Below are 25,117 nucleotides of genomic sequence, written 5' to 3'. Positions count from 1 at the left end.
CAACTCATAAAAAATTGCGAAATCCTCGTGAAAAAAGCTTCTGTCCATTTTATTGAAATAGTAAGTCAGTTGCATAGGTACACAATAAATAAGGAGAAAAATTTCACTTTCAACACCCCTGCTTAGAAAAGTTAATGATCCAAATGGTCATATGTCCAACTTGTCTAAATAATTCGCATTTCTAATAGTATTAGGGAACATTCCCTCGTATAATTTTCCTGATAAAAGGATGACAGACATCGCTATTTGTGTTATTTTTAATATCAACGTTCATCACTATTTGTGTTATTTTATCAATATTCCTTACGGCGTTTATAGCCTGTTTGTAAAGGCCTTCTGGATGTTATGATTTTCGATTGACCTTTTGATCATTTTTATTTTCTCTGCCATCTATAAGTACTTTTAATTTTACGAATTTGGGTGTTCGGGAAAGAAATTCATTAGGGATACCTTAGAAATTCCCACCCACCACTTATCAATAATAAGCTGCCACCTATATAAAAGTTGCCTTCACAAAGGCACTTTCTGTTTCCACTGACTCATTGTTCCGCTTCTACAACACCCTTTCTCTTTTTCTTTTCCTTCCTACTCGAGGAGTTTTTGTTTCTTACTAACCCTAGCTGATAGCATGCAACATGTTCTTACTACCACTGTTCATTGTTCATCTAGGTTGGTTGCGTTAATAATTTTTTTTGTACTTTTTACTCTGTTTATAAACTTTAACTCCAGGAATTAGATTAATATTTCACCCTTCGTGTCTAGACAATATAATATCATGTTAGTTTCTAAATCTATCTGATTAAAGAGATATTTAGAAAAAAATTAAAATAATTTAGACATTTACATATAAATATGGTATAATTTTAAATGCAAAGGGAAACGTTGGTGTTCTCTATTTCTAAAACTGTTGTGTAACTAAAATGTCTGACCATGTATAAGAGAAAAAAAGATATAACGAGTTTTATGACGACGTGTCACTTGGTGGCAGATATGGCACAGCGTGACTCAAGGACTATTGATATTTTGTGGCGACTATGTCATTACGTGACCCGAGTAGTTAAAATACATTATCGTCATTTATTTATCGACATTTGGTTTGTTGTCGGCTTTCCTATGAATATATCCTATATCCATCATTATCATTGGTATTAGTTTTTTTGTGTTTAACAAGAATTATTATGGAGCTTGAATTCGCCCAAATTAAGTTTTAATTTCACCAAATCTAAAAAAGATAAATATTATTTAAGATGAAAACAAAATCCACGCATAAAAATATTGATAAAAAACAGAATAAATCTTGTCATTTGGTTTATCTTGACGTCAGAGGCCGCCTATCAAATATTACGTTTTTTTTTGTGATATTAATTTTTAAATTACAATTTATTTACTCTACGCATACATATAATTATAATTAAATGCAAAATAAAACTTTAATATTCATAATCGGCGTTCGTCGATCCATCTATGTGCAATATATTTTTAAGCCATGATATTTTTACTGGAGTTCCTTATTGCCACGACCACAATATTTTTTAACAACGAGGTCTTTCCTTCCTTTCGTCTTTGAGTTGATCATATTTTTATGTTAGTGTGGAAATCGCTTAAATATTGAGCAATTGATTTGAATTCATGGATACTGTCTTACGAGCGAAGATTTTATTTGCTGTTTTTTATGTCAAAAACACTTATAAATGTCGTGTTTGTCGCTGCTGTAAACCATACAAATTCAATACAAAATAGGAGCTATTACAACTAAATTGATAACAATAAATCTCTTCAAAACAACAACCTTTGTTTTGAATTCGTGTTTGTGGAATGTGGTGATTCATAAAACGTTACGTAAATAGGGCTTTGATTAAAACAAATAAATTAAATGGAAAAACAATCCTTAATAAAAGAAAAAAATTCTCTTGACTAACTTCTGCTATCGTTTTTTCGTATGTACGTAACATTTTCCTTTAAGTAAATAAATATTAATTTAAGAAGAACGGCTTTTGAAAATAGAGATTGGGTGACAAATTGTGTACAAAGACGACAAATATTCATAAAAAGCGCTTTATGAATGTTTGTGTTTTTTATATGCGGGTTGTGTACAAACTAGTGATGGACATAAATAATCGAGATATTAATTTCAGGAGTTCAAAAAATCGTCTATGAATAACTATTATTGGTACTCAAAATATTTACAATTTAATGAATTATTCATTACCATGTTAATACTTACTAATGTTGATAATTCTTCCTTATCTCGTTTGGAACTTAAAACATATCTCCTTTCGGGGGAGGCAACGCAACAACAGGTCAACTCTAAGAAGAAGACCCTCAAATAATCAGTTTTCCAACATAATCCACTTTCGATTATGGTGATAACTACTTAATATACATTTTCGATGGTGGTCTATAAATTCCCATTCCCTATGTACATGGAAGGAATTTTTTAAGGACAAAAAAGGTTAAATTGCGTAAAAATCACAGACATAGGAATTAATAGACGAGAAGATAATGGCGAGGGGTAAAATCAACTGTTGAAGAACGAAGGGAGTGAAGCTGACTGTGATTCGTCAATAAATCAATCTGACAGTAAATAGGCATCTCGCATTATAATATCACCATTTACTTCTTAAAAGTTAAATCTGCTTTTGAATTAATACACATTTTTACATGGGAGCGCAAATTACTCGCCACGTTATGAACAAATTTGCGAAGTCCAAATTCGGCAAAAAAATTCGGTTCTATTTTCAGAGTCGAATATTTCGTTTAAGTATTTAGTTAAGACACTTTTATAAATGTTCATAATTTACTTCCCAGCAACCAACCAGCTTTGTGTTTCGCGTCCAGACGTTTCTCGATGTGATAGTAACAACTGATTCATATTATACGATGTGTATATGCTTAAAATAAAGTAAAATAATGCTTATATATGGAATGTAATACGACAATTGGGTTTATTCTCTTTTTCACATCTATTTTTACAAGTTTTCATAGTACAAGTCAACATTTTGCCGTGTTATTTCGTAAAATGAACCGATGATGCCTCGACCATAGTTCGCACAAGAATGATGACGTCACGTTTTCAAATTTCACTTGATACGCGAGCACAGCCGGCTCCAATGGAACCGGTATGGGGAGTGGGGATAATACGCTTTTAATCACTTAGGGCAGGTCTACTAATATTCATATGTCTATGGTAAAAATACACAATTTAAATTAGATAGGTTAAGAGCACTCTTCAAAATGGCGTGTTTAGTATTTTTGACTAGTGACGTTTACCTATACACGATTCTGCGTTTTGGAATATTATGGTGGAAACACCATTCAATTAGTAAAAATGTTTCGCAACGTAGTGGCATCACTAGTGTAAATCTCGTCGCTTAATAAGGTAGACGTCGACTATCAGCAATAGTAATAATGTTTTACATTGCGATCCTTTAACTGTGAATTATTTATATGTTATTTTACGCGCTGAATTTTTTGTAGTTAAGAAAATGAAATAATGGAAAAAATATTTATAAGAGAACATATTTCTCAGTTCGTCCGTACAGAATAAGTTATGCACACCTACTAATTTTCTTGTTGTGTAATATTCGGAAGGATACGTTTAAATTCTCCGAACTTGAGGCCAACAATCAAATTTTAATATTTTGATCACATATTTATAGGTAAAGATTGCGTTTATATTAATTTATTCACATTGAAGCATTCTTGATTTGAATAAGTGGGCTTAGGTTTTTAAAATACTTGAGAAATTGTTCCGTGTAAATATGAAAAAATTGTAACATATTTTGCAATTAGTACAAGCGATATCTAGCTATAACGAAGCTAAGATATCAGCTGATTGTTAATTTTATTTTTCAAAAATGTAACATAATATATTCAAATATTATTTTTAACCCTTTTCTCGTATGTGTCATCAGTTCAACGAAAATAATATGCTCAGTGAAATAATTGATGTACTCTCCAACTCATTTATAAATTTCAACCAAATCTTAAATTAGCTTGTTTACTGATTTTATGTGAAACCGCACAAGAGTCCCAACTGCTCCCAACCATCTGGAGCCAGTGAGAATATTGTGAGGCTGACGGTTATGTACCCAATTGGGGTATGTTGTGAGGCTAAAGGTATTGGGGAGGGGAAGGAGATATATATAGGAAGTACATTGTTACTAACCTTAATTTTGCACTTATTATTTGTATTATTATTTTTCTCTACTTTGTAGTATAATACTATTATATAATATAAAAAGTTAGGTCCATTTTACAATTTATTTGTATTCTCTCGACTACCATACTATACTTATGCACGTATCTCGGTAGTCGTTATAATTATTATAATGTAATACCTAACAAGAATAAATATATTATGTAAAAATAAATATAATATTTGGAAAACGAAAACATACATAAACCGTAATAAAAATAAAAATTGTGCTAAATGATAAAAATTGATATTTTAATGAAAATAGAAACACAATAATTAAATAATATCAAAAAATTAAGATTGAAATTGTAAATGGATTATGAATCTAATTTTTATTTTGCTCCTATCAAATGTCATCATTTGTTTCAGTGTTAACACATATTCCTAATAAATAATTAATAATATATAAAATTAGATGTCTGTTATGTGTAGGTTCTGTATGTGTTAATCCGCATTCGTCAACAAATAATTTCGGGAAGAAAAAGAGATTCGGAACCTAATCATCGCGCAATGTCGGAGTACGAAGTACTGCTAACGGTGCACTGCTTGACTCGTACTCTGCTTTCACATGGGTCGGCCAGCCGCGAGCAGCAAGCAGCGAGCAGCGAGCAGCGAGCAACGAGCAGCGAGCAGGCCCAGCCAGCCAGTAGTCGCACTCGCAGTAGCGGCGAGCGAGCGGCCCGGGTCAGTCGTCACACTCACTGCAGTCACATTGCCCAGCCAGTGCCGCGCGATCTCATGTCGATCGCTGCAATCAATCCGCTCTGCCCCAATACTAAACAATATTTACTATGGGAAATGAGTTCGCTTCGAATCGCCCTTTTAAACTTTGTGTACGCGCGACTTTCGAATCTGACGCGATTTAGTAATGACAACGAATAACAAATCGATACTTTCAAAATTAATCGATACGTTTTCATCAAAACGTTTCCGTGCAAATGATTTCTGATGTTCTAATGGTAAATAACGATAAATATATACTTGTAATGCAATTGTGACATCGTTGTGCTCTGTGATTGTCGCCGCGTGTGTAAATAAGTAACGGTGATAACTTGTTTGTCGCGAAGATATCAGTGAGCCAGCAGCCAGCTTGTTTTGCAATTCATGCGGGCTCAGGAGCGCTGTCAAACAGTTTGCTCATCCAGAGATTGAAGGGCATCGAACGTCGCCGACCCGAACCCGAGCGGCGCTGTGTACCACAACCCTTGACGCGCTAAACGTGTCATTATCACTTGTAAACAACAATACGAGACACGATACGTCAATCATCTCCCCCGAGTTCATAACCACAATAATAATATATTCCTGCAGACAGTCTCCGCTGTGAGCGACGAGCAAGTCTACCGAGGCGTTGGTGAAAAGCCACCGATCCGGCAATATTTCATAGCGGTATCAGTGTATTCTCAACTCTGAAGTGATAAGTGCATGTGCCAAGATTCACGATTGCCACATTCGAGCAGAAACTGGAATTATCCATTTGAACTATCTAGGTCGCACTCTGACTCGTTACAATGTTTAAATCAGAGTTGTTGACATAAGCTCGTTCTTCCAACTCTACATCTCCACTCTACGTTCTCCACATCTGCATCTGTGTAAACTGTGAACGCTGTCCACATTCCTCCAAACATGTGTCCCACCAGACATGCCACAAGTATATTAAATTATTGTCTACCATATTTACACCCGCTTTCATTGGATTATATTTCAAATATACCAGTGTAATAATATTTAGTGAATGAGCTGTTGTATAAAGGATTGTCATCTGGAGATCTTGAAACAGGTTTTAACCAATGTTGAAATGATTTTTACTTCAGAGTTATTTTTGTGAACCGACTTTTATGATGTTTATTATTTTGACGGGTTCAAAACAAGTTTTGACATTACAATTTTATTAACAGCGTTATCGTGTTTTCCAAATTAATAGAACAATAATATTTAACAAATTTTAAGAAAAGTGATAAAATACTTTAATTAATCTTTCCTACCTACATTAATCTATCTAACTCCCTTAAAAACGTATCCAACTGAAATTTCATCTAATAGTAGACGTAGGCTATTCGTCCTGGAAATTGATACGTCCCTAGGGAGATAAGGAAGATCGCGCTCGCGGGCGAGAGCAGAAGGAAGGAGGAATATCGTTCTTCTGCCAGTGTTATTGTTCCCGGTAGTGCCTAGTGGATAGCGGCTGAATAGTGAGGTTTCGGCTGGCTGGCCAGCTCCTCTAAAGCATCTGCAATAGCAAAGGTACCTTGTAGTTTGTAACTAAACGTCACACTCGGCTGCAATCGGCCGCTCCAACAGCAGAGGTGAGTTTTTCGATATTATTCTTCCTTCCAGGTAGGTATCTACATAAGGTTATTGTATTTCCTGTGCACTGTGCGGCACTAGCCAATTCCTCTGAACCGGCAAATATGCGTTTTTATTTTGCATTGTGGGTCCCTATAATTGCATTGTTTTTATTAATTAACTCAACGTTATAGATTGGACAAAGAGTAATAAATAATACGGACCCCTAGGGTCAAATAAACGTTATTGCTGCGATTCTTATAGTCGTTCACGCAAAGAAGTAATTACGTTCCCCCTTTTTCTTGCATCTAGGTTTCTTATTTAAGGTTAATTTATTAATTAGCACCCTAAGTTTCAATTTTCCTTTTTCGTGACAAACAATAGTGCGTCTTCCCTAATTTAGGACGGTTAAATGGTTATTTTGAGCCCGTGGTGGAAATTACTTTGAAGCCAGAGCTTTTATTTGATCCAAAGGGGCCGAGTTATTGTACACATTTATGAAACGTGACAATACAGTGTTTTGTGTTATTACTGGTTTTACATTGTAAAAGATGTTCGTGTTCGCATTGAATTTATATTTCGGCACAGCGTCTGATAAAATATTGAGCACAGTGTTTAAATCATTGAATAGTGACACACACCTTCAAATGAAGTGCCTTCCATGTAGATTTGAATGGATACCGATGTCGCAACATACTTTGTACCTTTTGAGTATTAGATTTAGGCAACCAATCAGCATTGCGAACTCCGTCTCTCTTACACTGCCCAACATCGCATATCTTTAATCATCATTTGATATTGAATTTAATATTTACGTTCGATCGATCATCACGAAACACGCCCACGTCGCATTTCCTGTGTTATTCTTTCTCGTTGGTGTAAAAACGTAAATAATATCATCTTATCTAAGAAATTTCGTTGGTTCTCGCTTCAAATTCGTTTATACTCATTCATTTTGACGCACTCATACACAGAGCGTAAAACGTTGCTGCAATGGTTTTTCTCAATGCAAGACTTCTCCGTAAATAATATTACTATTTTCAAAAAGTATAGGATCCTCTCGTGAAACCAGATATAGCTGGTACCCCGTGCCTTGTGCATCTTCCGTGACTTGAACAAGTCGTGGATTCGTGAAGTTTGCATTTAAAATTTATAGATTCCTTTGATTACGGCCGTTGTAGTTTTTGCATTTAAATAGGACGTATAATGTTTCATGTTTCCAACACGACCCGCACTGCGTTGTTCCTATGACTGGTTTAACATTTTAGAATATTTACAGTTCACCACGAATAACCTGTTCTTAATATTACATTCAGGGCCATTCTACTTTATTAACAACTTATAAAAATTGGTACGGAGAGTGAAAAATACGAGATACAATCGTTTACTACAAGACTGGTTATTGTTTCTACACGGCGATAAATGATTGTTGCTAATTTATAAACAATCTCTTCCAATTATTCGTAATCCGGTAAAAACGGGATTGCAGGCCCTTAACGAATGAATTAACAGGTTCCCTGATAAACTTTTAGTAAAATACGAATGTATTAATACGATGTTGGAACACGTGGTCATAAAAATTCTAATATTTTCACATTTCGTCATAAATTCTATTATCATGGCAAATGCAGGTGCATGAATACGTTTATCGGGAAGCGGCCTGCAATCCCATTTTTATCCGGATTAAATTAGCAATACTCATTTTTCTACACGTAGTAATCTTATTAACCATGTCCTACTTTACTCATTATCGTGACTATGTATTTTGTTAGGATTATCATAAATCTGCTGATAATATTTTGTTTGTTGATGAATGCAGTGGCACACCACAGGACCCTGATACACGCCAATCAAATGCATTACACTAACATTTAACTATATGACAGTACATTATTTTTTGCCCCTAATTCATATAAATAAAACGAATTAGTCCATGAGCAAAATTGTGTTTTTTTTACATTAGTTTTAAAATCATATAGTTTGATTTACGGGAGCGCCCTGGAGCAGTAGTTGATGTGTATAAGCATTCTGCGCCACTGCATGCATATTTAAAAAAGTTTCCTAGTAATTAATCCATTTAGTCACATTCTGTACATATATTGTTATAAATGTTAAGGAAAGTAGATATTATGTTAAATTATATATATACCTATATATAAATTTATTTGGAATAAGAGAGCTTCACTAATGTTAACTTATGACTAATAATACTTAAGTAATAATAATAAAAAGGAAGAAAATGTGTGGAGGGCAAGATGTAGAGGTGAAAAGAAAATAATGAATTATATAAAATAATGAATTATATTATGCTCACTAATGATCGTGTAACTCCTCAGGCCTCTGCCATATTGACCGTTATATTTCTTAAAGATGCTGTCAGAGAGACGGATTTTTTTTTTGTATTTCCACTTCAAAATCCAAATAAATGGGATATTTCTGAACGTTTCCGAAAATAAAATCTATTTTTTGAAAAAAAAAATGTTGTTAAGGTTTTCTTGTCTAAACACTGAACTAAAATTACTGATAACGAAAAAATCACATATTTCACTGGACAGGTGTATTATAAACATTACCGCCACCTCACTTTCTTGTCGTTTCATATTTAAAAAAATCTCAATTTGAGGTCGGAACTTTTGGTTTTATAGAGGAATACATTTTAATTCTTCTGTGGTTAACGTCGGGATTTGAATATAAAGCGTGGTATTTTCTCTTTCTAAGACCGTTTCGTTCATATTTCTCACCATGGCAGTATGGGAGATACAACAATTTCTATGATGCCGTACGAGCTGTTCCAAAAAGCGAACAAATTGGTCCTACGGATAATAATTAATACTTGTTTGCTCGCAAAACCGAACAAATTAGTCTGGGGAGTTAATTTGTTTGCAGGCTATAATATATCAAAGTATTTATTTGCATAAATATGCCACTTTATGATTACCCGAGCATTCAATTTGAAATGTCCTTCCTATTTGACTTCCTCTAGTTTAATCTGAGATTTAAAGTCATTGAATGCCGCCGGTTTGTTTTGGTTTTTTCGCGTTTGGCTACGTGAGCTTGTTTGCGCCCAGATAACTTTAAAAGAACGTCCGCACGCGAACGTTTGTCGTCTGCGGCGCGCAGCATTAATTTATCATTGGGCACTACTTGCTCGGTACGTTATTACAACATTTATTCGTGATCGTTACATATCTATCTCAATTGCTAATAAGCCCGGCCACTGTTCGCTGTTGTACCGCTGGCCTCCATCGCTGCCCGGTGTGGGCACAATTAACACTTTGAAAAGCCGCATTCAGACGGGAGTCACAAAGACTCCCTTTTTACTCCTATCTGAATGCGCCCTAATTTTTTTATGTAGGTGTTCGGTTGCTTAACTGAAAAATGTCAGTAGAGAGTAATGTGTTTTAGCATTGCCAAACCGTGTTTTTCATGCGCTTCTGGCGGATCCTTTGTTGATATACGTTTAATTATTTTTTTAGGGATGACAGCTCTGACGTTACACCAGTTACGGTGGATATTTACGTTATTACTGCATTTTTGCTATGTGCAACCGAGCACGCTGCTCATGAAACATTGTGCGGTCATTACATATTTGTACAAAAAAGAAGGAAAAAAGAGGAGAATAGAAAGAATAAAAATTTTACAATTTTTGTTCTGGAAAACTTCTGAATAGGTTTCATTGAACGATACGTAGGTTTATAGAGTGAAAAATGATTAGATTTATTCGGTGAAAAATTAGTTAGACGTATTTTATTTACATGTTATGATATATTGCAAAATATGTATTTAAATGTAACTATGATCTATATTAAAATAAAAAAAATAAAAAAATAAAAAATGTTGCTGTGGCTCAGTATATCTGTGCAGATATAAAAACAATAGCGCGTGTTGCTTTTACGTTAAACAGATGGCGCTATATTTTCAAAAAGCAAGTTTGTACAACAGATAACGACGGTTTTCAAAAAGGCGTGTTTTTCCTCTCAAAGGTGAGATCTATGTAACATATAAAAACATACGCGTATTCGAATGCAACATTGTGTCAAAATTTCAAAGCAATCGGTGAAAAGCTTTCGGAGATTTAAGATTTTGAACGAACGAACATTTACATTTTTATTTATATAGCTTATAGGGGTTTTACACAACATTCATAGTTAAATAATAAAATCCACTAATTCTCCATCACAAACTTTTATCGATATTGGGAAAACGCCATAAAATGTCAACCAATTTAACATTCGTTCCACCACCGCACCGAGCGCTTAGTCAAATACTCAAATACTTAAGGAATCAACTAAACCGACTCGACTTGACTCTTTTCACTTACATACATGTCAGTTTTAATAATTGTTTTCGGCAGTGGCCAATACTCGGATGTTTGCACTTTTCAAAATATGGAAATGATAAACCTTTGACCGTGTCGTTGAAACAACTTTCTTATTGTGCATACTCCTCTCTCTCTCTCACACACACACACACACACACTCGCACTCACACTCGGACATCATTAAAAATGATCTTGAAATCTTTGCTTATAAATAGATACATTATAATATATTCTGAATTATTAATGAATGACAAACGCGAAATATTTTGTTTTTAAAAATTATTCGACTTGCAAATTATTTCGTTATTGACTAGATTATTTTAATTTCTCTCTTGTTTTCCGATTTACGAGATAACGTTGCTTTTTTATATTTTAATTGTATGTTGGAAAAAAAATAATCTTCGCATTGAATTTATACTGTTTGCGAAACTGACACTGATTAAACGTACATTGCCCTTGAAAAGTTAAATCTTTTTTTAAGACAATCATTCCCGGTTTACGAATAACCTGACAATATTTGAAATCTACTACCACCACAGTAAGCGGAAAATGTTGCTTGAGTTGTGATGGAGGACTTAGCCAGCCGAGGAATTGAACACACAACGCCTGGGTGGGACCCAAACGCGATGTCAACTCAGCCTCCGACCAGTCGCTTAAATTTGTATTTTTTGCCATACTTTTTTTGCCATTTTTTGTTTGCTTACTTACAACGTCTTACATTATCTAGCACACCTCGTGACATAATATAAATTATATTTATCTCCATATAATTGTTGCATCCTCCTGTTAGGTATCTATAAGTAATTAATTAATTAATCAAGGTAGAGTTTTTTTTAATGTTTTATAGTCTGTTTGCGACACCTCAAATGTCGTTTTCAAATCCTTACCAAATAATGATTTATCTACATAATTATATGTTCACAAACAAGTTGACAATCCGCAAGACCTTACAATCTTGTATAATATCTGAGAAGTACTAAAACGAGACATGAGCGACATCCCTTTATGATGATGTTTATTTGCAAATAGATTCTGCCCCACCTTCTCAAAGTAGGTATGTGTAGTGTACAGGTATGAGTGATATAGATCGAACCGTGTTTTTATATTGCTCCATTCGAACATCAAAATATATCATACAGCCCCGCTGCTTGCATTTTTTGCTGTGATAACTAGAAATATTATTATCAATGTTTTTTTTAAATGTAACAAGCACTTCGCAACGTAATCGTTACCACACGCTTTTTTCTCAAACAGTACAACAACAAATTGAACATAACTCCGGATTATTCTGGGACATATCGATTAGCGTTGGGGGGACCAGGCCACAAGTTTTAAGTGTTTAATTTATAATAATAAAATAATCTGGAGCAGTGGAACAGTTCAAATGTTCTCTGCTTTGGCTATGCTCAGCTCCGTTCCATAACCCATTGCTCCAGCAGTGTGTTTCAACTTCGTGCCCTGGATTCGTACACCGAACATGGCCTCGTGCGCATGCACTGAGCTTTACTCAAAGTCTTTATTATTTCATATTCAACGTAATATAATCAAGAAATTTGTTTTGTGAGTTTTGTAACTGGTTTTATAAGCACTTTAAAAAAACCTTCTTGGGAGGCCATTTTATGACTAAGTGCTCTCTTGACTCTAAACCACCTCACAAACAGGACACGTGGTTGGGTTACCAAAATTCCCAACTTCAACCCACTTCAAAACTCAGAATTATCCGAAAATATCACCACGAACGGAGTCGTAGCCGGCAGGATGAGGATAGAAAGTGCGTGAAGTGCCGGCCAACTGAAAGAAAAGTGAATACCGAACAGGGTCCGGGCATGGCATGGAAAGTGTTAATTAATCGTTCGATTACCGTGCACTGCCACTTATAAGTTGTGATAAAAATGCCGAAGTGTGTTTAGGTGTATTCATAAATTCTTACTACAATAGACGAGAAATGGGGTATTTAGTACGAACACCGATCCACGTAATGGAATTTCTCAAACTAAACAAATTTTTCCTTTCCAGTATGCTTTGGAAAATAAAGTGGTTCCAATACGAGTTAAAAATAATAGTTGTGTGACAGTATTATTGCCACTCTCGGCTCGGCCATTTCGGAGAGGTGGAAGAAGAGATAAAACCAAAGTATGACGGAAGAAAAAATAATGTAATATAATATGCAAGATAACAAAACAACAAAAAATGGGTCAGATGCCACAGTTAGGTTTATAAGAGCAATAAATTTACATCGTTATTAATTTTAGTCTTGCTTTAAAGGTTTGAATAAAAAGTGCTTTACTCCAAGTAAAAATTAATAACAAGGTTGAATTTTTACTTAGTTTTTTGATACTCAGCTTTTTGTCACAGGTTCGGAACGAAAAATTTAACGATATTACATTCCGCTAATTTACAAGATTTAATATACGAAGAAAACAAATATTTTGCTCTAAAGATTTAGCGATACGATATTATGAACTGCCATAATCAGGTAGGTACCTGGTTAGGTTTTTGTTTTATATAATAGGTATATAATATATACCTACTGAAAATTGATAAATTGGCCCTACGGCTAAAAAGGTTGTGCATAACAGTTACTGATATAGCGTATTCAGTATCAACGACCCTTTTCGTTAGATACTGCCTAGGGCCAGTACAGCAACTCTTATACAATAACAAGATCTCGCCGCGTGACATTATTATCAAGTAATCTTCCTCGTTCCTTCGAGAGAATTGTACATCATTGTCGCTCTATTTTCAGGCGTAATGATGGTCCCAGGACATGCAATTGGCTTCTGCTGTCGTTGTCTAGAAGTGCCTACACAAAACACAATGCTATACCGTGACCTTCGCTTTATTGTCTTGTCATTTGATTGTTGCTTAGATGCAATTTGGTGCCTTGTCTACCCATGGCGCTCCTTAGCAACAACAGGTATTATCGCAGCAGTACAAAACTAAATTAAAACTTTTTCTCACTCTACTACTCGGAGGCCTTTAATATACGTTGATAAAATGCGATTAGTTGTTTAACCATGTAATAACAACAGACGGTTATTTTTAGAACTGTATTGTCGTTCATAAAATAATTTTACTTTTATGCAGTGTTTTATATTCATATTCAATTTTTCCTATTCATTTCAGTCCGTATTATACTGAATGAAAAAACAGTGTTGTAAATCTTAGGTAGATGATAAAGCCTCTTTCCTATAAATTTTAGGATTACAAACGTATTCAACTTTTATTTAAAAAAAATTGAATCACGAATGTGTTAATTTTGAGAGTTTTCCTTATGTTACAAATAATTTATATGATTGGATGTTTCAACTCTCCAATCTGATCATTTGGCGACTATTTAAATGAGGCTTGATCATTGTTGTCTAATATTAGGCTATGGGCTTGATAGATAAAAATGTTACGTTAAAGTAGTAGTAGACTTGTCTTAGTAGCGAAATCCAAGGATGTTTGTGATCTGACTGTTGTAAAAGCTTTTCTACCGTAAACAGCGCCTTAAACATAGCTCTAAAAATCTGACTAAACACTTGTCTTAGTTTTTGTTTTACATGAAGCTGACTTTATTTTATAAACATTGTTTATCAAAATGCTTTCAGCTCCCTTTGCCTTTACCAGGATTCGTACCTTTATTTATTTATTGCATCTCACTATACATAAAACACTTTTTTTTCACATAAAAATCAACCTCACTAGGACTAAGCCTGTATCGAGGTTAACAATTTACATTTGAGTGAAGCAAACATAAGAGTATCACAAACATAAAGTAATTCTACATACAAACACAAAATATTTCAAAATTAAAGAAAAAATGAGTATTAGATGTGTTACCAGATGGGTAATTTGACAGTATATTGTAAAAATATTTGAACCATAACTAATCATTAATCATTATTCAAAAGAAGAAGCAAAGTAGATAATAAAGACAGATAGGGTGACATTCAGTTTTTAGCAAATGGGACTTATATAAAATCTTATTATTTAAGAAAGGACAAGGATGAAAAAATATTAACCTTGCCATGGACAGTGCAATGAAATATATATTTTTAAATACCTATCTTATTATGCAAATCCTAAATACGCGAAATAATAATAGCACGAATTCAGAGCGAAACTTAATTATTTTATTAGGAAATCGATAAAATGACTTTGCTTAATTACTGTAAAGGATATTTTATTGGGATTCCACTTGTTTTCCCTTTGACAAAAGATGTTTTGTCATGAATATTCGATATTCAAACGGCATATTAACGATGACTGCTTTATTTCACTTTTACTTTCACTTTTTATCTCGTAGCCGTGGACGTGACACAAATTTTCGCACCGTACGCGATGCAACCAATGGTTCTTGGCAACGCGTTGGCAAAATTCCTCAAGCTAATTTTGCATTATAATTATTTTTTAAACATTCCAACTGCTCATCCCTCTGGATTTCAGGTGATTAACCTTGAATTGACGCAACATTCGAGGGTGGTTCTTTTAAACTGCTATTATTCGCAGGTTTCAATGCTCAAACGCATTGTCTTTGCATGGCAATTTGCCTCTTTGTTTTTCGTTAGCAGCTTCTCTAAACGATCATGTACTACTAACGTTCAAGGTTGTACCATTAGCGGAGGTTCTACCAGAACGCCATTTGTCCACCTGCAATTAGTTTTTTTTTCAATTTTACCGTGTTTGATCAATTTTACCTAATTGTAAATCAAGGGTGGCCACCCGCGGCCGTAGTTCGTATCATATCTCAATACATTGATTCAACTAAAATCTCATTTCTAAAATCTGGCCCGGCTGCTGAAAAGGTTGGTCACCCATATTGTAAATACTTGTGTTTTTTTTTCTGTAATCCCAAAGTGTTATGAGTTTCTTGCGCGTTTTGTTCGAAATATCTACCCGTTCTTTCTTAATTTTCGACTCTTTCTTTCCGTGTGATTTTAGGTATAGTACGGTTTATCGTGGTTGTCAAGACGTATAATTGCATGCCACAAAATAAAGGTAGTGGAATGTAACACCGCACGAATTCACTCTAAATTCGTTCGACAAGACCCGATTGCAGAATGCCTGCCTTGGAGAAGCTCATCTTGGAGAAGTTACTTCTGGTTATCAATTCGTACCTTTATTAAATTTGTTGACTGTGGTTCTACTCCATTAGCCCAACAGCCAATGAAATTTTGTCGGCGTACTTCTTATAGGTAGTTATAGTATTAATATTCTATTTATGAAATAAAGTTAATTCTTAAATAGCACTTAAAGACATAACAAGCATTGGAGACAGTTAGGCATCCTAATTAATTTAAACTCAAGAGTTAGTGCTAATCTTTGCTCTGTAAAGTTAGCCATGTTGTAACTATGTACTTCATTTGTATTCTTAGTCTAATTAATTCCATCTGTATACAGCGACATAAATAAATAATGTAGAACATTTGCTGGATGTTTTGTTTATATTTATATACTTTATTTGACTGTTAATTTATGTAGCATCTCTATGGATGAAGAGCGGTTAGATCCTTAGTTCTGCGTTAAAATCAAGGTGAAGTAAAAATATGCGTTGAAATGCAATGGAAATAAGTTTAAAATTGTTCATTTAGGATCTTATATAACATACAGCAGGGGTGGAGGGTTCGTAATTAACCCTTTGTTTATTTTTTTCTAATGCTACGTATACATATGCTAGCCGAACTGCCGAGCTGAACTTCAACTTATGGGAAAGCAACCGCAAATGGCGCGAAACACCGCTTGCAGTTCCTTCGTTCCTTTCCCGTAATTCGTGGCTCGGCTCGCGTTTTGGTTTGAAAATGTATACGTACCATAATATGCATTGAGTGACCTGGGGACAAATAATACAAAAACCTGTAATTGAATTTTGTGTACGTCCTTTCGAAAAATTAATGTTATGTGTAGTTGGTTTTGAGTGTGGGGTTGTGGAGTAGAAAATGTTTTTTTTCTTGCCTATGAAGATTTCTTTTTTTGTATTCTGTTTTAAAATAAAGCTAGTAATGAATTCTACTGAAGAGCTTTCAAAAATAATTATTACTACAAAACATTATTCCTAAGAACCACCCTGTGTTAATACAGTAATTCCATATTACAATCGGCTAAACATATAATTGAAGTTAGAGCTTTAACGCTCGATTTGGTTATGAACAGAAAGTAATTACATATTGTTCGAATGATAGGATCAGCAATTCTTATGAGTTTACCAGTAGTTGGTGCCATTGAAGAAATTCAAAACACATAGTATACTTAAAATTCATAATAGATTGCCAAAACATAGATTGAATTTGAAGAAACGTACGTTCTTTATCCCAACAATGCTGCAACTCTTTCTTACACTCTAATTGCTAGTGAGACAAACGATCTCCATCACTCGTATTAAAGAAATGAAAGACCGTTGCCGTCGCCGTGCAAATTTTAAAGGCGCCCAATAGCTCATTCATTAGCCCCTGTTTAAGCGGTTCCATGATAACTCAACACAGTGACAATTCAACACACTTTTAAAAAACTTTTAAAGTCATTAGAAACGATGAAAAAAAAATTAACCTAACCTAACCTACTTAACCCAGTTAATAAAGTTTTTGTTTCATAACTTTCCATGACTTTATATAACTTTTTAAAGATGTGATGAATTATCATTGTGATGATTTATCCGGTTATACCGTTTAAGCACCCTTACAAACTAGCGCAGACCCATGATAAATTACGGGTTATTACAAATGTAGGATTTGTGAAGCTAAAATGTATTTTTTTTTGTATTTATTTATTTCTTCAAAAAATTACAGAATATATAATATATCATTATTAAGTTGTATACTTATATGTCAGTTAGAAACAATGAAATTGTTGAAAGAATAATTTTACAATAATACAGCAGTTTCTAATATAAGAAATAGTATGTATGAATGTAACAGTGTTATATAGAAATGGCATAATATACTATATTTTAGGTTGTGCATAATCTGCCTCACTAGGCGAACCTGTATTGAGGCAGAATTTTTAGTAAATTTTTTCTCGCATTTTGTCTATAGTTTGCTTATAAATGTAATATAGGTTCCCATACAGCATTACATTATTTCAGGTTACATTATTGTTTACATATAGAAAATACAAATACAGCAAGTTTAAGCACAATACATTAATACATGCCTTAGTATACGTTGCCTTTCAAAAACAAACATTTATATTGTTACAATAAACATATATAAATTTGTTTTAGACCACTTTCATTTTAATTACACTTATATACAGGGTGTATCGGCACGTACCCGACAAACTTTAACCAGCTATTCCTTAGCATATTTGGAGTAAAAAATCTTATGTGCACTTTGCTGTCCGGTAACGTTTTTTTTTAATAAAAAATTTATTATTCATATTTTCACCACATGTCACCACTGTTTTATCCTTTGACAAAGTTTGAAAACCCATCTGGCAAATATTTTATTCGAATTCCGTTGAATAATGCACGTGTGTACCTATATTGGCGCACGTTTACAGTCACAACTAAATAGCACGGCACCATTCGTCTCATTTTTAACTATTATTGTTTAGTGTGTGCGAAAGAGCGAAGACGCTTTTTGACATACTTGCTTATAACAGCTGTTGAACACGAAACGCAATGCCAATGACAGTGATGTAGAGTGGAAATTTTAAATTTTTTTGTTTTTAATTGAAAAAAAAATGCTACCGGACAGCAAAGTGCCCATAACATTTTTTACTCCAAATGTGCTAAGGAATAGCTGGTTAAAGTTTGTCGGGTTAGTGCCGATACACCCTGTATACCGGTTTCGGTTTAATTATACCGGTTTCGGAAGCACCCTTCCTTCGTTAGGAGAATATTAAAACTTACCTATGATACAAAATATTGACAGATATCTATATAAAAAAATAAGGTTTATTTTTCGGAATAACTTTATTGAGTAAAACCTCAAATTGTAATATTTAATTATTGAAGACAATATTAGTTATTTCTAAACAATAATAAAAAAATAAGGTGTTTGAGTGGGAGGTTAACAAAGGGGGAAGGGTTTTTTTTTAATTTAAATAACACATCTGCCCTGGTGATGGACACTGCAATACTGTCCGAAACGTTGGGTAAAGAAGGAGTTAGCGCAACACGGCATAACATCCTAAAAACAAATAACAAAAATACTTTTGGCCGTGAAAATCTTAAATCATATTTAAGGGGGAAGAGTAATTGCGGGAATTCCGGCAATAACAGAGCGGTTTACTGAAAATTACCCCTACCCCTTTTTTAACCGCCCACTCAAACACCTAAATTATATATTTTTTTATATATCTGTCAATATTTTGTATCATAGGCTAGTTTTAATATTCTCCTGACGAATGAAGGATGCTTCGGAAACCGGTAGAGTGTAATTAAAATTAAAGTGGTCTTAAACAAATTTTTATCGTAAATTATGACGAGTCACAAAGTAAATGCTTATTACAAATATTTATATTTTTGGTTGAAAAGTTAGAGAGAAAATCAAAAATTTACCTTCAACTAACCAACGTTACTGAACTTGATTAATCATGAAATCTGCCGAAAATTTGAAGAATTAAATTTCAAACACAGAATTATTAATGGTATTAAAATAAAATAATGTTTTGAAAAAAGTGGGTTGTACCTACCTATTTTATCGCTTGTGTGAATAATTCTTCAAATAATCAGTTAACATTTTGAAAATAACCCTCAAATTATACATGGAATAACGCATTTAAGCCCCCGCATACCCGATTTATAACATGTTTCTCTTTAACTCTAGGTTTTTAAGTTCCAAAAAAAGGTAATTTAATTTTTTTTTTTTAAATGTATAAATTCTTATATTATAAAATGGGGGCCTCAGCACGGGTAAACAACCCAGTGAGGCCAACATTACTGAATTAGAATATGAAATATTGTAAAATAATGTATTAACAATAAAAAAAATTAAAAAAATCAACAATAAAAAAATAATATCCATACATTTTTATGCCGAAAGGTTAATTATATGAAATTCCCTCGATAGAAAAAAATCGCAAAGTAAGCTCCGAAAATTATTAAAAACACGTTTTGTTCTGTTATGTAATACGTTATAGGAATGAAAAAAAATCACAGTGTATCTTTAAATGCAACTAAAGCATTTGTCAAGAGATGTTGGCTCTACTTCAAACGAGTCGTGTTTTATTAAATATTTTTACCACTTTCTCTTAATTATTATCGCTTTTGTAATAATAGCGCGCCTCTAACATTCGTATTTACAGTTCTCCCTTTCAAACCATATTTGAACGCTTACTATGGGGCCTTAACAGACAACCGAAATATATCTGATATTATAACCTTGTATATTTGTTTATATTCTCCTTTAGGTTTACTACCTATTCATATACGTTATTCAAACTAAATAAGTCACCTTTTAATATTTATTTTTTAATAGTTATTCACTAACCTTTTCCATTTTATTTACACCAAAATACATTTTTAATCAAAATGGGGACGGCATTAAGTGTTAATAAACCCAATTACCTAGTTTAACGTTCAAAACATTACCAATCCTTGGTCGGACAGACAAACGAACACTACACTAGATAACCACTGAACCCTGGATGTGGCGCTAAATGTTTATATTGTAAGGTCATTTCGTTGTTTACAACATTCGAACATGAAAGGTTTGTTATTCTACGTGAATATCAAACACATGGAGAAAACTTACTGTTATAAAATATTGTTAATTTATGTATTAACAATCTCTTCAAATCAATAAAACGGTACTGCGGGTGTTTAACAAATATTGAAAGGTTTCCGGATAAACCATCAGGAATACGTGTTATGGCGATGTCGGAACACGAATTCATATAAATCTAATATTTTCGCGTTTCGTCATTGTGTACTATCAGCAAGTGCGTGAACACGTGTTCCGATATATTATGATTAAGCTAAAAGTTTATTAGGAAACGACATGGATTTTAACAAGATTTTAATAAATCATCAAACTCCGTGCGGATACTTAGGCATACCAAAAATTCATGTAGAATGGGGACTGAGCAAAGCGATTAGGTTTTCATTATATTATCTAAGCTGTGCGATCGAAATACGTAGTTCTGATTCGTATGCTCTTATAGTAGAAATGATGTAGCTACCCAATTTTCCTGCCAGAGATTAGTTTTTCTGTAATTTTTTAAAATTATTATTCATTTTCTGTCAAGTGCAAGGTACTTCAGCCGAAGCGGGGGGCTATATTGTACGTGAATTTTTATCGGTTTGAAAACGACGTATATATTTATAAGTTGCATGGATAGTGAATGATTTAATGAGTTTCTTCAAAATCACTAATGGCAGGTTAGGACGTACTGGAATTACCTTATCTTATCAACTTGCATACAGTTTATTCCAATACTAATAACGATGACATAAGTCACTGTATAGCATAAATAGGGACTTGAAAATTTTGCGTTATTTTTTTTTTTTTGCTAAATTCGCGTTATTTTATGGTGAAATTCCGTTTTTTTTTAATTTTTGGAAAAAAGTGTTATTTTTCAGCAAAAGCTAAAACAATTTTTTTTTGTAGCAAGAAATATCGGGACGTCGTTTTTTTTACAAAATCGGAATTTGAATGACGGCACTGAATGGCGTTTTCGACGTGAAGTTGACAGCAATCCGATGGATGGCTGGCTATTCAAGCTTCTCAAAACCACAGACAATTAAATATTTAGAATGTATGATATTACTTCTTAATTTAAATTATCTGAAAGTCACATAAACATTCGCGTTATTTGCCCAAAAATTACAGATTTCACAATATTCTCGTGAAAAGGTTAAATTCATGTTTACATCGAATAAAAATTACAGATTTCGTTATCACAAACGCGAAATTTGTGTCTCTACGTATAGGTAGTTTTGCATGTCCAGGAGTTTGTTTTTATTTGCTTTTTGTTTAAATTTATAATAGTTTTACTTGATCATAAAAAGACAATGCTCTTATATTTGGTGATGGGATTCTAGCTCAAATAATCAAATCATGTATAAGCAAGTAATAATAATAATAATTACAAGAAAATAAATAAGATTAAACCTAGTCATTATTACCTAACTTTTATAAAAAAATTGTTACCACTCTACAATGTTATGTTTATTCGTGGTAATTTTTATATTAATTTTTTATAATAAACGTGTATTTTTTTAGAAAGGTTCATGCCCAGTTGGTCGTAAATAACCAATGAATTGTCGTTATTTTTACTTTCCGACCGAATGTTGCATTTCAATGTCTTATTCTAATAAACCTTAATACTTAATCATTTTGTTCAGATGCCATATTGTAAACCAAGGAGAATCTCCAAGACAACCAAGATACAACCTTGACCCCGTAATAATAAATCTGAACCTTGCCACTATTATCAACCTTGGATCTTCTCTATGGCTTTAGCGATGCACATCAATTATTCCAACTTGATAACCTTTCCGACCCTGAATACGGCAGACATTTTTGCGCACTTGACACTTGGCAATGGATTACGAAAACGTGCCGAATATAATGTTACGCTAAAATTTCGTCTATTTTAATTTCAGAAATTATTTTTTGCCCATTCCAGTATAAATTTCAGTTTAACGGAGTTCTCACTTACCCAGAAAATCGGTAAAACCAGGAATTTAACCTATCAAGAAAATGTCAGGAATGTTTCGAATTTTTGATCGTTATTTTAATATTGTTTCTTTCCACGTCCGTACCCTTTAACCCTTTGAAAATCCAAAATTTATGTTATGGTTCTAAATTCTAAAAACGCGAAACAATCACGTCATACTTCCTAGTAATTATCATGACAGAAAGATTGCCCTGACGATGGGCATCCTCCAACCAAAGTGGACATTAGAAAATGTGAAGAAAATGAATCCCCGAAATCTTTAAGTTCACGAAATCACCAAAGAATGTTTAGTGTATAGGATATACCTACTAGTACATTTACTTTTGCTAGAATGATTCCCTCACCTTTCGGATGCTGGCAGTAGAAGTAAAAGATACCTTCTGCTAAAACGTGTTTTACATGTCTTTGAAGCCTACGCGCCAATATATATATATATTTTTAATTCTGGGTTAGGAAAATGTTAATTTATCAGTGAATCTTAACTGTCTTTTTGGTCGCCCTGATTAACCCGTTGTTTAAATCTGGCCGCGAACAGAACAGGGTCAGTGGGCCGCCCGCCCTCAGACCTGTTCGAGACCCGAACCATGAAAGTTTGAGAAATGGCTTCCGATTTCTCCGCCCTGGAAAGCTTTCAGATTGTGTCGCCCGGTTGCTCTCCTTATTTCTAGTTTTATTCTTTTATGCTCTATTTATGAAGATGACGTTTTAAATGCTTACAAACGTCATTTTAACATTTAATCACCGAAGAAAATTATATCAGCAACTCTCAGTGTAAATATGAAACAGATAAAGACACAGGAACTATAAAGGAAACGGTCGCAACTGGGACTCGAACCCAGTCCATCCTCTAGTCTTGCCGGGAATAGTCTCTCTACCAGCATCAATCATTGAGCTATTGTTGATTGATAACAATTACGAAACATAATTGATTACAAGTTCAAGAAAGAATATCGATATTCAAAAATGTTTGATCAATTTCACCAGAACTAAAGAAAATTGAGCCTATTTCTGGCACACTGACATGTCCACAGCACAGTTCTCTAGGTTCATCTCTTAATTGTGCAATGTTTTTTATTGTCGATAATCGATCCTTATTCCACCGGTTCAGAGCCAAGGTAATCCCTGTTTGTACGGTAACCGGATAATTCATCACAACGACAATTCAACACTCCTTGTGATGAAAAAAATAGGTTAGGTTAATAGGTTAGTATTTTCGTCGCTTTCAGTTACTTTATATCACTTTTTAAAGGTGTGTTGAGTTGTTATTATGGAACCGATTAGTGTTGCGCCGTTTTATGTAGTGAAAGTTAAGTACATATTTAGCTTTACTAATAAAATGTTGTACTTTTCTTCCGTCAAACCTATCTCTGTTTTATAATACAATATTTTTACCCTCGTATAGTTACTTAGCATGATTTATTTAGTCTGATAACTATGTTGCAATCACACTATTGATACGCTGTTGTTAGCCTGGTTGCACATATACCACAGAATAATATAAATACAGCGGTAACTCGCTATTTTATCATTTAAATATATATAGTTATATTCATACTATCGTAAGAACTCTGTCGACAGTAAGGTCAAATTAGGCCAGAACTTAATAAGTAATGTTATTATAAATAAATGTTATTGCAATAAATAAATGTTGCGCTATTCCGATAAGAATTTCGTCTGCATCACCCGCCAACAAGGCCATATTTTTATTTTACATACCTATACCTAATAAGGCCCATGTACTTCTTTTTGTGTATCTGAGAAATATTTTTGAAGTGAAACTTCTTTACGCGCGTCATGCAATTTCGAGGACCGGAGTAAAACCGACTCATGACCGAAACGAAAATGCGGGTACCCCCACCACCGATTAAAGTTCATTTGATCTAGTCAAAGTTTTGAAGTAACATATAAATGCTTCTTAGCTCATCCCGACAACTGGCGTTGGTGGTGTAATGGTCAGCATAGTTGCCTTCCAAGCAGTTGATCCGAGTTCGATTCTCGGCCATCGCACATTATTTTTTTGTTTTTAACGCCTTTTTCATTCAATATCTTATTTTTTAGTAGGTCAGAACATTTTTTAAAAGAAAATAATATTGCAAAATAATAAAAACACTTATCTCACTGTGATAAAACATTACTCCGCTAGAGCGCGCTTTGCGTTATTGTGTTGGATTAAAATTATTATCTAATCCGTATATTATGATAATTGTATTACATTTATTTAATTAATTTATTTATTTTGATAATATGTAATAATTTACAGAAAAAAAAATTAAAACTATCTCCCTCTGATAAAATATCCGTTCGCTAGAGCGCACTACGCGATCTTGTGTGGGATTCTATTTCTGTACATTGTACATTATTTTTAAAAATATATTATATTTTGGGTGTGATGTAGGTAACATTATAAAACATAACAAGCTCTCATATTTTCAGAACCTACATAATATAATCAATTTATGCGGCTTTGCTTACAGTTGGTGCTCAGCGTGGTTGGCTTTCAATCAGTTAAGCGAGGTTCGATTTTCGGCTGTGGCATTTTTGAAGTGAAACCTTGTTGAGGTGGGGGAGCCGCTCACGAACGTTCTCTCTCTTCTCTTCTTTCCTCTCTCTCAGACACCAGCGAACTGCGCCACGCCAAGCATCAGCTGAAACTAGAAGTTTCACTTCTGTCTTGCGTAGGCTTGACACACCCACTTTTTTACGTTAAG

The 25,117-nt window shown here is 33.8% G+C and overlaps 1 protein-coding gene across 5 annotated transcripts in view; it reads left to right on the top strand.

Moving 5' to 3' along the window:
- Positions 1–25,117, top strand: part of gus (splA/ryanodine receptor domain and SOCS box containing gustavus) — a 254,306-nt gene that overhangs the window by 40,511 nt on the left and 188,678 nt on the right. For 2 of the 5 annotated variants that reach the window (XM_089642848.1, XM_089642795.1), the window contains exon 1: positions 4,874–6,504. The exons of 2 other annotated variants lie outside the window; for them this stretch is intronic. The gene's annotated coding sequence lies outside the window, so the exon portion shown is untranslated. Of the gene's footprint in view, positions 1–4,873; positions 6,505–25,117 lie in introns of those variants that run through there. One more of the 5 variants, XM_089642947.1, reaches the window with a different exon arrangement.

This window comes from Hesperophylax consimilis, chromosome 1 (assembly GCF_061612785.1).
Source record: "Hesperophylax consimilis isolate HC1 chromosome 1, BYU_Hcon_1.0, whole genome shotgun sequence".
In the NCBI taxonomy this organism is placed as follows: Eukaryota; Metazoa; Arthropoda; class Insecta; order Trichoptera; family Limnephilidae; genus Hesperophylax; species Hesperophylax consimilis.
The sequence above is the reverse complement of the archived record's forward strand: the minus strand, read 5'-3'. Positions and strand labels throughout refer to the sequence as shown.